The sequence below is a fragment of the Schistocerca serialis genome, chromosome 2 (genome assembly GCF_023864345.2).
Source record: "Schistocerca serialis cubense isolate TAMUIC-IGC-003099 chromosome 2, iqSchSeri2.2, whole genome shotgun sequence".
In the NCBI taxonomy this organism is placed as follows: Eukaryota; Metazoa; Arthropoda; class Insecta; order Orthoptera; family Acrididae; genus Schistocerca; species Schistocerca serialis.
The window spans coordinates 952,700,891-952,716,716 of record NC_064639.1 but is presented as its reverse complement, the minus strand read 5'-3'; positions in this window follow the sequence as shown (position 1 = coordinate 952,716,716).

Here is a 15,826-nt window from a genome sequence, read left to right as displayed (position 1 = left end):
CCGGTGTGCCGGCCAGTCTGTGGACGGTTTTGAAGGCGGATTTCCGTCTGCCTCAGCGAATGCGGGGTGGTTCCCATATTTCCGCCTCAGTTACACTATGTCGGCGATTGCTGCGCAAACGCTTTATCTACTTACGCGTGCACCATAATTTCTCTACCACGCAAACATTTAGGTTGCACTCGTCTGGTGTGAGACGTTCCCGGGGAGGGGGGTCCACTGGGGGCCGAACCGCACAATAGCCCTGGGTTCGAAGTGGGACGACGGTGGGGTGAGTGGACTGCTGTAGCCTATTGTGGGGTTGTGAACCACTGAGGGCTAAGGCGGGGACGAAACCTCTCCCTCGTTTCTAGGTCCCCAGTTCCACACAATACGATACAATACAAGCTAAAAGGTATCGCCGAAATATTTTTGATTTCAAACCAGTCCCTAAAGAAATGATGTCTGTGAAAAAATTTAAAAATCACAGTGCACAAAATGCAAGCGTTTTTCAATAAACTCACCTCCGATCTTGCTTGCTAAGGAAGAGCACAAGGTGGAACAAGAACATTGAAGAAGAACAAAAGAAACTTCCAAAGAAAGTATAGTGCTGAGTTCTGCATGTATAATTTGACCGTTGACAAGAATGTATAGAACTAATGCTGGTAGGATGTGGGTAATTCAAACTTGTGTCTTGTTTTTGTTGATGACAAACACTGCTCTAGAGTTATGCACTGGTTGACAGAAGTTGTTGTGTTCTCTTTAGCCGCTTTTATGTCGTCTCGTTGTCTCTGTAGAACTGTACCATGGGAAGCAAGAAGAGGACTGTATCCTCGTTATATAGCACAAATTGCACGCAATTAATAATTGAGTTCTTGATGTGATTACAGCGACAGCTAAATCGAGCCAAATTTAGGAAGAAGTTGACAGTATGAGCCCGCTTACCAGTATGACGTTGCACCCCCTCTTGTCTGGATAGGTGCACTGATTCGGTTCAGAAAAGGGTCCTAAATATGTTGTATTCTCTCCTGAGGCGAGCATCCTACGACTGTAGTTACTATAGCTGGAGTCATGAACGATGGCGCTCGAATTTAGGCTTGTTCTGCGCACCTAAGTCACGCATTCTCCGGCAGCCAATTAGAGCTCAGTAGTGTTCTGAGCGCTCTACTGGGAATGCTGCAGCTAATGCGAGCATTGAATGTGATCGCAGCGAGTTATTTAGTGAATTTCTGTTCCATTTGTTGTGAGTTGTCACCGCTGACAGTGGTGGTAAGTGACAAATTCTGCGACAGAAATGATTTGCTGGATATGAGCTGTCTTCAGGCGCTAAACGTGCGTGCGCGTACGTCAAATTTTGCTTGGTATCTGCAGCAACGCAATTCCCCTCCGTGCCTTGATATAAGCAAACCGCCATCGTTCGTGGATCAGACTATAGTCCTTGATATCCTGGATGCTGGTAGTGGGATGAAGTTCACGGCCGAGCTGGTCCCACACATGTTCTATCGGGGCAGATCTGTGGATCTTGTTGGCCCTGGAGTGCCTGAGCATCACACAGCAGTTCACAGAGACACGTACCCTGTGTGGACGAGCGCTGTCCTGGCATAACGATAGTGTCATAGGAGAGGCAAAACTTGAGCAACCATGACGACAGTGACCCAGTGTTGTGGCGTCAGTCGCTACCATCCATCATACACGATGGCTCCCAACACCATGACGTAAGGAGTAACACCGCTGTTGCTCTCCGAAACATTAAACGATTTGTCGCTGAACACAGTGCAAGAGGCCACCGGCCAATGGCTAATTATAAACATTGCATCGATATGCCAATAGAACCACCCCCCCCCCCCCCCCACACCGACTCAGATGTAAAGTGAAAGAGTGTGAGCAATCGAAACGGTTTAGGAATGAGTGGTCCTACAAATGAATCGAAAATGTGGTCCTTGCGAGAATCAACATTAACAAAGAGGGTTACGGGGTTCATCTACCTACTGAAATGAAACATAGGTTCTCATCGCCCTTTATCTATTACTAAAAAAATTGAAAAAGGGAGTTAAAAGAAAATTGGACCACAAAATACTTGCAAATATATTCGCTTAAATACAATCATCAAGGCCCACAGGATGTGGGTAGAGGCAAGGATCTGATAATTAATGCGTGATCCACAAAGACTGTGGTGTCACCGCCAGACACCACACTTGCTAGGTGGTAGCCTTTAAATCGGCCGCGGTCCGTTAGTATACGTCGGACCCGCGTATCGCCACTGTCAGTGATTGCAGACCGAGCGCCGCCACACGGCAGGTCTAGAGAGTCGTCCTAGCACTCGCCCCAGTTGTACAGCCGACGTTGCTAAGAATGGTTCACTGACAATTACGCTCTCATTTGCCGAGACGATAGTTAGCATAGCCTTCAGCTACGTCATTTGCTACGACCTAGCAAGGCGCCATTACCAGTTTATATTGAGATTGTAATTATGTATCATCAAGAGCGATGTTCTCCAATTATGGATTAAAGTTAAGCATTCCAGATGCTATGTACTATTTTTGGCTACTATAATTCCTTGTCATTTTCCAGACCTCACGCCAGCCTGCGTGAGCTTAAACGCGTGCCTTTCGGCTTCCTCCAAACTCCGTGAATTGGCTCCTGCCAATTCACAACAAAGACAAATCAAATACTCGATTCTACATCAGACATGATAATTGCACCAATCTACTGTGGACTACAAGAAATCACTTGCAGGAAACCTAAGCGCCTGAAACATGAGTCACTCACTGAGCACATAGCGTACATCCAAAACAAAGTACTCTTAACTTTGGAAGTAAACGCGCCTCCATCTTTCTCGCTACTCTCATTCCACATTCTCTTTGGCAGCGTGATCTTACCACAATTCTTCGTCACTTGAAGGTACACTGCGTCCACCACCCGGTGAAACGGAAGCCAAAGCTGAAATGTCTGAAGTGAAAACTCCCTTCCAAGTGTCCAAAACGAGGGCCGCCTGTCCTAAGACGAAATCCAAGTTGCTGAAGTCGCATTCGATGACTCTCGTTCTGAAACCGAAATCTATCTCTCTCCAAAACCTTGTCCTCCGAGTTCTCTGGGAAGAATCTCCACTTATCTCCCAACCAATGGCATATCACGTAACAAAACATCTCTTCCTCCGCTAGCCAATCTCTTACTTTCTCAAAGCAAATAAAATTTCTAACAATTTGGCGGCAAACTCCCACACTCAAGAACAGTTGCAGCCCACAGCAATGTGAGCAACACCCACGTTCTATTTTCTCTGAAAACGGCACCTGTTCTCCCACTGTACTTTCTTGGGCACTGTCAGATCACCGCATGTCCTGCTCTTTTCTTCAGTAATCGGGTCAACAAATTCTGTCGCCCAGTAACAGAAAGTTGCGCGTCGGCTCTTGACAAAGTGTGCCCAACATTACAAAGGTCTGCACTCCCACGGTCCTGTCAAGGTGTTATCTACTCTTCTGGCTGCGCGCACTATATTTTTTTATTTCCATTGTCCGGCCGTTGGCAAGCGGGCACTGTGAAGGGCAATTTAGGTTGAATAGGACACTGCATAATGAAACACACAAGTCTTACGCAATTCCAGATTTATGTACTGCAGATTGGTACAGGTATTTTATGTGGCTTGTCTACCAGCCAACGCTCCACTTTCTCCGAAAAGACCGCTCAGTTTCACCACCACAGTGCCTGCGGTATAATGGCCTTGTCCACAACGACCGACCTTCGTGACAGGGCTATCTGGAGGGTTGGGGGAATGACTCTGTGCAAAAGGCACTGTTCTTCGGATCTCACGTTCAGCTGTCCCCTAGGACCTTCTCCCTCTGGCTGACAGGTCGTCACTAGTCCGATGGCTCGCCAAGACATTGCAAATTTTCAGGCGCAGTACACCACGCAGTTTAAATACTCATAACTGATCGGGTTTACGTTGTTAGAACGATAACTTGACATCTTCAATAACCTGTGTCCCATGTCAACATAAAAGATTGCATTACTTGAGAAAAACGCAAAAGATAAACGCACTGCCGCATGATTGAAGACTGATGAATAGTAATCAAAAATGAAATGATAGACTGGCACCAGCGTTTCAAGAATGCAACGCCACTCATGAAAAGTCCCTGCTTACCGCTCAAGGCACCATTCCAGATGCAATATTTTGTGTTGTTGTGCTCGGGATAACACAGTTTATATCAGAAGCTACAAAACTTACTCTCGGGTGGCAAGTATAGATGTGAAGGGGTTACGATGTGTTTGACACACATTACAATGATTCCCCCTCCCCCCTTGTGGTGGTCACACATTGTCGACCGGAAGGTTGACGACGGGTATTCCTACCCTCAATTCCCATACAGTCCATCGCCGGTTGGCACAACGGCCTCATACGCAACTAAGCGATGCTGGTTTCCCCGACGGACTCTTACGTCTCATACACTCATATCTCATGAACAGATGTTTCAGCACTGACGCGCAGGGCAACCAATCGACACAACACGGCATCTAAGGTGGAATACCCCAGGGAAGCATACTGGGGCCCACTGTGTTCAGTCTCTACATTAATGATATCCCAGCAACACAAAACACGACGCTGACCGTCTAGGCGGATACCATAGCCATCCTTGAGCAACACTGGAAACCATCGAACATGAATTCACGTTTACAGACAGCACTCAGAACTACCGAGCCATGGTTGGAACGGGGGCATATTGAAGTAAATGTCGACAAATGTGAAACAGTTCTGTTCACACGCAGACCGAACCTACTGCGCAGACATCAGAGAGGCAACGCTACCTGCACTCCAAATGCGTTTCCAAGAGAAAGTCAGATACCTCGGTCTGTGGCTGGACTGGAAACTTGCATGGGGGGCCCACATAGATTACGTTGCAAACAGAGCGTGCGCGATACTCAAACAGCCCTACCCAATGCTCTCTAAATAGGAGGGTATCGAGGTCCATATACATGACACTGATCAGACCTCTGATGACGTACGCAGCTCCCGTCTGGAGATATGCAGCTCCTACACACCTGCTCCGCCTGCAGATCATACAGCACAAAGTGCTACGCACCATTGTTCACTCCACGCTGTTCTTCAAAGTCGCCTTTGAAACCCTCAAGGAAGTGTTCAAAAAACACGCCACACGACTATACAGGCACTTGAGACGTTCTAGCAAGCCTTTCATTCCTACTCTGTGGAATTATGATTACAGCCATAGCTTTCCACGGCATAAACGACCATAGGGTATAACCTCCTGGCGAGCTAGCACACACTTACAAGCGACTACGTGGGCAAGCCTCTGTATATCAGAAATACTAACTGGATATGCCACTGCTGTCCCAGCCGACCAACAGGCACCAGCAGAGAGGTCGACAAGCTCTCACACTAATGCACAAACAAACCGCCAGCACTATCCCATACTGTGAACCCAACCTGAGGCATAGCGCTGTATAACGATCCTGCCTTGGAGGAGGCTAAGTGGGAGATGTGTCTCAGAGCTGTATAGTGACATATGGTGACGCCAGACTGGTCGCGCACGTAGTTTATGTATCAGCCGATAGAGGACAATATTGGATAGGGGGACTGTGGTTCAAATGGCTCTGAGCACTATGGGACTTAACTTCTGCGGTCATCAGTCCCCTAGAACTTAGAACTACTTAAACCTAACTAACCTAACGACATCACACATATCCATGCCCGAGGCAGGATTCGAACCTGCGACGGTAGCGGTCGCGCGGTTCCAGACAGTAGCGCCCAGAACCGCTCAGCCACCCCGGCCGGCAGGGGGACTGCGATTTTAGTTTCAATTGTGGCCACTAGAGTGCACTTAAGTAATAGAATGTTTTTCATAAACTGTTCTAGTATTTTCATAAAGTGTTATTATTTCTTTTTGTGTATGTAAAATGCTATAAATGAGTTTTAGCAGTATGAATGATGCGTGAGTGTGGTTTAAGATTAATATGAAGAAATTGTTTAACGAGTTATGTAGTAGGATTTAGTGTGGGAACATTTCGAAGAAGTATGGATATGGACGAAGGGGATTTTTGTAGAATAGTTTTGTAAAGTAAGTTCATGGTAAAGGGAAAGTTAATTCAGGTATAAATAACAATAGTAAATAACTTTATGCATAAGCAAAACTTCAGCATATTACATAATTACGTCGGTAAAAAGTGCAGTCGTTAAGTTTACTATTTTGCGATTGGTTATTGAGGAAAAGCGCGGATTGACGCGGGAGAATATTGTTTTGCTATTGGCTGTTGAGTAAACTGACCAATGGTGAAGCAATATTCTTCGCGCGCCTTTCTCTGCTGGTAGAGAAGACTTAGAGTATTGTAGAGAAGAATGGGAGCCTAGCCATGAAACAGTTCGGACGTGTGTAGTAGTAGTTCCGATGGAAATGTTAAGTTGCCGGATCTAGTAGTGTTTCATACATCAAAAGTAAAGTGATAGCATAATTATTCCGATGGGTGTGTAGAAATTTCGGAATTTTTAAGTGAATTTTGTGACGAGGAAAGACATATATTCCGCGCGTCGTATTGAGCAGGTCGGTGGCTAAAAACTGTGACTGCATTAGGTACCGGCAGACTTAATATTTGGCGAGCATTCTCAATCAAAAACAATCAGAATTTTTGTAGCTATTACGTTTTCGGGAAATGCAACACCATAAACTTGCTAACGTGAGTGAAAGGGATTGTGAGTGACTGTGATAAGACTAACATGGGCTTGGCAATGATACTTGTTCACCTAAGTTTCAGAATATATTAATTGAGGACAAAATTTCCAACCTTTCATTTGTATGAAAACTTTCTCCCGAAACGTAGATTAGTGACTTAAATTGCAGCCTGGTTCACGTCGAAGTACAGTAGGTTTCACTCGGCTTTCCTACCGATGATCTGCTGAGACGATGTTCACAGGTAGGTGCAGGTCCGTCGTAAAGGGACGGAAAGAACCGCGCAGCCGCAAAATCGATGATGAATCTAACAGTTACAGGTATGCTGATTCTGATCTAGAAGTCAGCGCCGATTCCTAGCAGCAGCCACAAAGTAACAACTCCTCACAATCAAAGTATCGGCTTGCATGATACCCACCTCTAACTTACCTAACCCTTGCATGATCTGTTGCAGATAGCAGTCCACTGCTGCTCTTACTACCAGACTGGACTATCGAAGACATTTTTTCCCTTGGCTCTTGCCTTAGCAATCCCCCCCCCCCCCCCCCCCCCTACACTTCAAACAACTATCCATCGTTTAACTTTCGATCCAATCTATCTCCGGATGAGTGCGTATGAATGGTTAATGATAACCAGACGTACGCAAACCTCGCAGCACCCACATCCTGCGAGACCTCACTTAATGAAAACTAACCAGTATGCAGAGGTGGCAGCAGAACGTCTATGTTGGCTATCACCCTGTTGTCCGACTGGAGTGGCCGTGCGGTTCTAGGCGCTACAGTCTGGAGCCGAGCGACCACTACGGTCGCAGGTTCGAATCCTGCCTCGGGCATGGATGTGTGTGATGTCCTTAGGTTGGTTAGGTTTAATTAGTTTTAAGTTCTAGGCGACTGATGACCTCAGAAGTTAAGTCGCATAGTGCTCAGAGCCATTTGAACCATTTATCACCTTATTGTGGCCGTGGAGGGTTTTCACCCTTTATAAAAACACTTGGTGACATCCTTAATCGAATGCCTCATAGATCTGAATATTGCATTCGTCGATCAGCCGACCAAATGAGGTCCCATTTAAGCTTTTGCAGGTGCTGAACACTCTGTCTCACACGAATCCGCTGTTGAATAGGACATTGCATAAATATATGTACAGATCTCACGCAGCTCCAGGTATTTTTGTATTCCAGTTTGCTACAGGCTGTTTTGTGTGGCCTGCCTACCAGAGTATTCCGCGTACCACTGACACGCTTTATATGCCCTTCAGCGCTGATGTTGGCACCTGTCATCAGAGAGTGGTTATTAGAAGTCGATGCTGGGCATGGGCAGTAATCAAATTAATGGGATTGGACTATGTAAGCAATGTCGATATCTTGCAATTTCCACTGTAGACGACTCGTACAGGAACCAACAAGAGGTACCAATGGTCTGTCCACATGGGCCCATGAGCTTTACCACTGACGTCAAGCCGGAGATAAAAAACACGGCTGCTGCAAGACGCTTTGAATCGTGCTGTGCTAAAGTCTCTACAGCGTCTACACCACACTTCCGTCATCTGGTAGTATGCCGGAAACTCGACTCATTTGTATTAATGTTCTGAGGACTACTGATGAATTTACTCCATACTGGACCATCTGGACTCTTGCTGTATTTTACAATTTAGGATAATCTATAGGGGCAACTGTCAACTATCAAATGATTACATTGTAATAAAGAGTATGTTACGCTGTAGTGGATGTAAGGAGTTGAAATAAATTGTGGTTTCAGAACTCCTCGACTCTTCATTTAAAGCCAGAGTCTTGCGATAAGTAAAAATTAAAAAAGAGAAGAATGCGAAGAAATTACAAACTACAAACAAGTGTTTGTTCCATCTTCAGCCCAAAAATGGAAACACTGCGAGAAATAAATGCTTGAACGTAAAGGCAGACGCTAGCCAAGTCTGCAGGTTGGCTGCTGTATTTGGCCACGAACGGCACCTGTGCAATGTACTCAGTACGTTGAAAGTGTCAGTTGTGGTTAGAAGAGTGTTCTGTGTTGTTGTGTGTACGTTATGTCGGAGCTAAGTGAATTTCAACGAGGAAAAATTGTTCGTGCTCCTATGATGGATGCCTCCTTAACCGAGTTAGATGAAGTGTGTGGCGTTTCAAGGGGCACCTTATCGGAAATTTAATGCTGCATAACGGAAAAGCGGAGGAACATCATCCGCAAAGTTACAACGCCGACGAAAGTATGTGTGATCGCAAGGGCCGGCCGTTGAAGACGACTGTGACTGCAAAAATCACTGCATGTCGGCAACGAAACAACACAAAGGTAACTCCATAAGCAGGTAATTTCAGGGCGAATTCCCGTAACAAGAATACGTGAAGCCGAAGCTATAGACCCTGGACAACCATCAGCTGCATAACGGAATGACAATAGTGAAAATCTGGGCCCGACTGGGACTCTAACACTGATTTCTCGCTTATAACGAGAGGTCGCCTCGCCATTAGGCTATCTAAGCGTGATTCGCAGAGAGACCCAGACTTTCACATGTCCCGAACCATGTCATCTACAGCCCGCAAGCGTATCTTCTTTATGTATACTCCACACAGGGGAGACAGTTTACTTGAAAGTCGCTTGCCTGATGTCGGCGAATAAATAAGATATTGCAGTGTCTGTGTTGGACAGAAGTACGAGAAAATATTCCTTCGGACATGCCTGCATTTCTTCGCTGATTCTGAGGAGAATTCCCTCTTTCTTTATCTTATCAGGCAACCTAGGTTTTAACGTTATTTTTAACAGCAGATCTGAAATGTTTCGATTTTCGAGGTACTGTACTCGAATAGTCCAATGTCTGTAGTTCCCTTCGCAATGTTCTCACGGAAACTGCTTAAGATGTATAACACTATTACCAATCAATCATGTAACACACACAAGTCTTTTGCCTTTAAAATTTGCCATAATATAACTGTGATAGGGAATGACTGGAAAATATGATATATACGATGTTAAAGTGTTTTGCTAATGTATATTTGCAAGTGATGTAAAGAAATATGTGTAACGTGCAATTTACTAAATAATATTTTGCCATGGATCAATGAAATGAAAATGTTCTTGTATGGAATTTTCTATATTCGTGCAAGTTGTCATTTGTATAAAATGGTATACCGTACGCTTAGGGACAGTGTACAGAATATGTGTTATGTAAAAGATGGAGTGCTTTTGTACTATACGGAAGTTAATGTGGGAAGTGTAAGAGGTGGTTTGGGTTTTTGGCTCTCTACCTGTAGAGTGAGGGGGAACGCGAGGATATATTCTGTAGGCAATAATGAAAGAGGCAACACTCACACGAAGCAGGCGGTACCTTGCCTGGTAATTGGTTCAAATGGTTCAAATGGCTCTGATCACTATGGGACTTAACTTCTGAGGTCATCAGTCTCCTAGAAGTTTGAATTACTTAAACCTAACTAACCTAAGGACATCACAGATATCCATGCAGATATCCATGCCCGAGGCAGGAATAGAACCTGCGACCGTAACGGTCGCTCGGTTTCAGACTGTAGCTCCTAGAACCGCTCGGCCACTCCGGCCGGCGCCTAGTAATTATTGCACAATAACCTCGCATGATGACTGCGCAATTATTACGGCTGTGGTACAAGTTGTTGGGATATGTTATGGACGTTAAAACGGCGCCAAGAAGGATTAATTAGTCCATACTTCAAGAAACTTGTACGCCGTACCGTGGGTAGTGTAGCCGCTATTGTTATGTAGGGTCCTTCCCTAGTGTTTGAGTATTCCGACTAAAACTGCTATAAAAACATTCATTATCTGAAAGCATTTATTTTCCACTTTGAATAAATGTCAGAAAAATAATTGTTGTTGACTAACTTTTAAAGTGTAGATCAAAGTACGTAGTAGAAATGCTGACGTGAAACTTTTCTTAAGTACTGAAGTAAATATTTTCAGACAGATTTATCGATTTTAGTATTCTTACTCTCTTTGCGGCAGTAAATAAAGTGAAAGTGAGTAAATAAGATTTGTTAAGAAAATGAACTTGTCATGCATAAATACTGAGGTTTTACAAGTTTAAGTCTTGAGTAAAGTTGTAAATGAAAGTCGGTAAAGTACAGGAAAGGAGAGGAAAGGAAAGGAAAACTGCTTTTGTGGCCCACTAACACTGAAGTAGGGTTGCATAAAAATCCTGCATAACAGTATAGAGTGACCACAACCTACCTTTGGCTTTTAACAGATCGTTACTTAAGAGAAGGGTATAAACGAAGTGTCTTAATAAATTTAAATATGTGTATTATGCTATTAGAATATTAAATTTCTTGGATACACAAAACATAAACACAGAAGTCCTGACTGGCCAGTTTTTTTGGCACTTACTGAAGATTAAAAATTCGTGACCTTTCTAGAACAAAACTATATATGTATGTGGGTATAGTAGCTAAAAGGTTCCTGTGTCTTTCTCAGAACCTTATTCTGAAAAGTTATATTTTTATTTGTGAAGTTATGTCAGGGAAAGCGGGAAAGTAGGTCAAATTTACTTCGTTTTTCTCTGAGGCTTAACCATTTCTTTGCCTAGATAAACTGGTGATCCTTAATCCATTAGACACACCACTTCACGAACTTGATACAGAAAGTTAACTCTTAGAAAAGAACTAATAGTCTAATTTCAATATCCATTAGTCATACATCACGGTCAAATCCTGTAAAAGGGATAACATTACACGACGGTTGTGGAAAGTTGGCACGTTTGTGAAGTGTATACTACATGCACAGACCCCCTTACAATAGTGTTATACGTGGCTTTTCCGGCTACAGGACTATTTGTTTTGTTAGTGCATAGTGTTATAGACGAACCTTTATTCACTTGTAGCAGTAAGTTCTGTCGCAATTGGATCTGTTTGTCATTGACATGGCGAGACGTTTCCATCCCGTGACTGTCAGGATCTCTCTGCTACCATTGTCCTTACGTCGAGTTGTATGATGGTGACGAGTGGTACACCAATTCCTAGACACGTTGGACCTTCCACGTTGACACCCCAACAAATCGAGCAACGTCATTCACGGTGTGGTCATGGGCACGGCCAAACACGACAGCTGGTTACTGCCACTCCATCACGGTATTCACGTCGTTCGACCTTTCTGCGGTGCTTCTGTGCGACCAACTGGCACATACACCGTATCTCACCGATTTGTCATGAGTGGAGGGTCACGTGACCGCGTGGTACCTGTTCTACACGGTCTACAGCGCCCCATAGCGACCAGTGTGCCGTTTTAAGGCGGTGACAAATAATTTCACCACTGAGCTGACGATGTCATAATGTGGTGCTCTGAAGACAAGAGTAGTAAAAGGTACTTCATCAGGAACAACCATGATCAGAAAGTGTAACCAAATGGTTCGTGATGACCATCTTATTGTGAGACATAAATTGGGCAGAATAAAACTTGCCCTGAAAATATTTCATGTTCGTTAAGATAGGCCAACCAGTTTACATCACCTGCCCCAGTGCATATGATACAAGTTGGGTAACCTACCTTAAGGCGCATGACATATTTTCCGGACGTTCTATTGTTGCCACCCTGTATGATACAGAAGCGGCATGCGGAGGGCTTCACAGTGAGACAGGCTAGCCTCCTCCTGTTAGGGAAAGCCCCACTTACTCAGATTAACGGGAAACCACCTTGAAGAACATTACAGAGTGTGTTCTTTCTCGATACATTGGCCGTTACGTTAGCGTTATTGGCAGTGAGGGAAAAGGAAGAAAGATTAGGGTCTAACATTTCGCAGACGATGAGGTCATCTAGGAGAAAAAGCTCGATTTGAAGAAGGAAATCAGCCATGTGCTTCTGAAAGGAAACAGACCAGCATTTATGGAACTATTTAGGGGAAATATGGGGAAAAAAATCTTCATAACCAGAAGAGGATCTGAACCGCCGTCCTCGCGAATGCAATTCCAGTGCCTCAACAAGTACGCTACATCGCTCGTTTAATTTGGCAACGTCCAGAATATACGCATAACTGATAACAGGTTTGACGTGAAGTCACTTAAAAGGTATGCGTCCACTTTTACTTTATTTGAAGGTTGTTTCGGCGCTATAATGGACGCTATAGAAGTACATGGAAGTCACAGGTTGTGTGGTGACTACTTTCTTTAATGTCACGTTTCGATTTATACTTCGACAGGTTAAGATAAAGGACAACACGTCACATACAGTGAAAGTACCATGCAAAAACTTCTAAACGCGTGTTTGTGTGTGTCTGGTCGGTATCTGAGAAATAGTGTGAAACTCATTTTTGATACTGAAATGCGTAAATCTCAGTCAGGGCAACAAACTGTGTTAAATTCTGAACGAAAGTATGTGAAGCTCACGCGACATGATGCAAAATACAGGCTGGTCAGTATATAAAACATTTCGCCTGCGAGAGAGCAATATGTTTTCAAATAAATTTAGATGTAATTTTCAATGCAATAGGATCCGCAGCTGCAATGAATTTCTTGTTGTAGAGCTTTGCAACAACTGCTCAAAAGTAGCTTGCTCATAAAATAGCTTTAACACCTTGGATTTATTTTACGAGCATAACATGATGTCATAGGAGCAACGACGTACATGACATAACCTAAGACTAAAAAATCATCCATGAAATGCTTGAAAATGGCCTAAGGTCGAAATTGTACAATCGTACTTGAAATAAAGAGAATGGTAGCCGTAGGCTTCAAGAAATCTTTAAAAAAATTTACATGTGCTGTCTGACTGTAAAACAAATGACAGAGCTTAAAATATTGGCCCTAAATATTGTTAATTTTTATCGTTAGTTTTGCAGACAATCACTATACCAGAATTGTTATTGTAATCACACAGAAAATGGTCGAATAAATTAACGCATCTCACTTTGATAACGCTTGAAAATTCACAAGATAGAACTTTCCAGAAATCTTTTGCTGAAATTAAGCTTCAGAACCGATACCGATATTTTCACAAAAGCTCTGTGACAGTCCAGTCACTATGCCCTGCAATGTACATGAATCTTGATAGTAATTCAATTCATTGGCCTACCTGTGCCCACGGAACGCTCGTCTATCCTGCAAACTGTTACTATTAAGATAATGATGAAACTGTCAAGAATCAAATTTCATTTACCCTATTTGCGATGTGCAATGGGGCTGGCCGCTGTGATCGAGCGGTTCTGGGCGCTTCAGTCCGGAACCACGCGGCTGCTACGGTCGCAAGTTCGAATCCTGCCTCGGGCATGGATGTGTGTGATGTCCTTACGTTAGTTAGGTTTAAATAGTTCTAAGTCTAGGGGACTGATGACCTCAGATGTTAAGTCCCATAGTGCTTAGGGTAATTGGAACCATTTTTTGATGTGCAATGTAAGACGGTATCGTAGCACTTTTCATAAAAATGTTTCTGCAACACACAACTCGCGATGTGCAATCCGGGTATCCCAACACATTCGTAAAGGTAAAGAAGGGGAAATTAGGAACTAAATCGAAGGACTGATAAATGAGAACAAAGACTTCAAGTATAACCATGCTTGATTGGCTGCAGTACACCCTTTCATAAATTTCTCATAACTAGACATGCTAGCAAAAATCTTTCTCTATAAATTTCATGTGTAACAGTTGCTTTCCTTGACACTTATTTCAATTATAAGCCTAATTCTCGTGCTTCACTATAAAACTTCTTACAGTAAATTTTAACTGCGCACAATTTTCTAACAATAAGAAACTACATAATTACAAATATATAGAAAAATTGGACTACCTTAGAAAACTTCCCTTCTAACAGTGTTGCATTCATATCATCTGAGTTCCATAAAATGCTCTTCAAATAATGCTGCCTCCACTACATGGCAGTCCAGCTTCCATCCTTCTCAGACAAGTACATTGCCAGGCGACACACTGCCTGCTACTCTGACAAACTAAAACTAACCTCTCTGACCAAGAACTGTCGTCTCAGGGACAGAGTTACAAAGAGTATCGTTATATAAATACTACAGAAGTTGACTACATTTATAAAATTCTCGTCTTCCTTTACATTTATGGTCAAAACCTCTTGAAAATCGACACTGCAAACACGACAGTTACCTTTCAACAGGTATGGCGTCAAATGTCTCATCAGCAAGACAATGCGAACCTTGATTAATCTGATGATGTGTAAATCGAAATGTATCATTAAAGAAAGTAGTCACCACATAAGCTGTGACTTCCATGTATTTTTATAGCGTCGATTATAGTACGGCTACAACCTTCAAAATGACCTGCGAATTGTGAAGTACTGGTAATGGTTTCAACGACGCCTGCCGACAGATAGTGTAGTGGAATCGCTACCAGGGTGTCGTTTGTGTCTTCCCTCTAATAAGGAATGCTCACAGCCAGAAGGCTGAGTGTGGTGCAAAAGTGTGAAGCAAGCAGGCAACCATGCCACAGAGACGCACTAATGCTTCCTACGGCCAACTGAACGACTTTGAAAGAGATTAAATTGCGGCCTTCCGAGTAGCGGGATGGTCGTTTCGAAGAACTGCCACACAAACTGGACGTATTGTGTCTGTTGTGCATTAGTCGTTCAAAAATGGTTCAAATGGCTCTGAGCACTATGGGACTTAACTTCTGAGATCATCAGTCCCGTAGAACTTAGAACTACTTAAATCTAACTAGCCTAAGGACAGCACACACATCCATGCCCGAGGCAGGATTCGAACCTGCGACCGTAGCGGTCGCGTGGTTCCAGACTGTAGCGCCTAGAACCGCTCGGCCACCTCGGCCGGCTGTGCATCAGTGTTCACGTGAACATTCTCACGCCTGTAGAAGAGGTCCTGGACGTCCACACAGCACAGACGCCTTCTAGAATCGTCTTATTGTAAGGGCAGTAGTGGCAGATCTTATCGCTACCACAACACAGATAAGAGGGCATGTAAGCTCAGATGTGTCAGCTCGAACTGTTGTGAACTGGTTATTAGCAGTGAGACTACGGGCAAGCACACCTCTAGCCCGTCTTAACTCACGCCATTGCGTAAACGTGCATGACTCTGCTGGTACCGTCAAAAGATCACTCCGAAGGTGGAATGACTCACCGTGGTAGTAAGCTTCGACTGTAGATTCCGCCTGCACGGAGACCTGGTGAGCGCCGTCTCGTACAGCGCATTCATCTAAGACACACTGGCGCCATACCGGGCCTTATGGAGCTTGTTGCGAT